We start from the raw sequence: 1,767 nt of genomic DNA on the forward strand, positions 1-1,767 counted from the left end.
TGATTGTGAGTCTGTGTCCCTTCTTTTGCTTCTCTGTATGCTCATATACACAACTGTATGTTTTTTTTGCATGTGTGTGTGTGTGTGTGTGTGTGTGTGTGTGTGTGTGTGTGTGTTCAATTTTAGCCACGTGAGGCCCAGGACAGTTTAATGCACTGTACCTGCAGCATTCAGTCACTGCTTTTATTCCATATGGGTTCACATTGAGTTAAAATTGGCTTCATGAAAAGTTGGGCCTTAGATTTTGCTGGTGGTAGTAAATGATACAGCCCTGTGAGAAGTCCTGTACAATTCTTCACAAAGTTGAATTTCAGTCTCGAGGTGATCCAGTGACTCCAGAGTAAGAAGCTGGTTTCCACAGAGAGACTAGGAGTCATTAGGTTTTAGTCCCATGTCTGGGTAGATCATTATATTTTATTTTAGTTAATGACTACAAGAAAAAGAACATCCCACAAAACTATAGAAGGAAGAATGGACAGGAATTTGACTAGATCATACCATAGACACATTGGAATTTATTCTGATGACATCATCCAACCCACATTGCCTTCCAAAAGCTTCATCTGTAACATCATAGATTGTTTCCACTCTCTTACTACCTCACAATGAGGCTTAAATTTCGACTAGGGGTCTTGTGGTAGATGAGGGTGACTTAGTTGAGATGATAACAACCAGGCAGAAAAGCAAGACAGTGTCATGACAGCTCAAAATAAGAACCCCTGAGAAAATCTGCTACCATGACACACAGTAGCAGAGTGAGAAGTGTTAGGGGTAAAGTACATGTAAGCAACTTAATCAAGTGCAGTTGTTCCTACAATATAATGGAGAGTTTAAAGATGACAGCTCAGTGTGTGCTCTCAGGATCTTTAATTGTAGAGCCATCTCCCCCTTCCCTGTATGAGCAAAGGCTGACTTCAAGATCTGACAAACTACCACTCTTCCCTTCCATTTTCTTACCCCACCATTGGTCTCTGGATAGTTTATTGACTCCCCAGATTCAGGATGGACTCGATTTGTTTCCTCTTTGTTAGTTTTCTAATTTGTTTCACAATTAGACTCTGTGACAATAGACCTTATACTATGTCTCATATCACACTCAGATTCTTAGGGATTTTCCAGGTCTTTTTTTTTTTTTTTTTTTTTTTTTTTTGTTAAAAAAAAACAGACACAGAATCCATGTTCTTAAACTTTTTCCTTGTTATTTTATTTCAGTGTTCTCTGGAGATCATCTGCAGTTGTTGAAATGATAATCCCATTCAATCTGATATAAATGCACTAGGATGCATGGTTCTGAAGCTGCGTAAACAGTTATACAATGTCCTGAAAGAAGACAAAGCACATGATTAAATACAGATAATAAGGGACAATTTACTCTAGAAGGGAGGGCAGAAAATTTGAGACTTCTCTGAAAGAGAATGCCTATGAATTGAAGGACCTCTCAACTAGAAGGAATGAAGAGACTGAGGGGCCAAACAAGAGAGAATTTAGGGTTAAAAATGTGAAGTGTGTTTTCATTAACTGCAAAGTTTTATTTAATCTTAAAATAGTACCCTTTTATGCGGGATGTTAAAGCGGGATTACTCCTTTTTTTTCATTAAATTTTTTTCATCTTCAGAAAGTACCCTGAGAGTTTGAAGGATGCTGGGACATCTGGCATTTGTGGTTTGTAAAGCATTAGTTACTTTTACATTGCCATAAATGATGACCAGAAAGTCTCCTATTTTTCTTGCCATCATGCATATAGTGTATATACTGTGTTTCTACTCA

The sequence above is a fragment of the Micromys minutus genome (genome assembly GCF_963924665.1).
Source record: "Micromys minutus genome assembly, contig: SCAFFOLD_202, whole genome shotgun sequence".
Classification (NCBI taxonomy): Eukaryota; Metazoa; Chordata; class Mammalia; order Rodentia; family Muridae; genus Micromys; species Micromys minutus.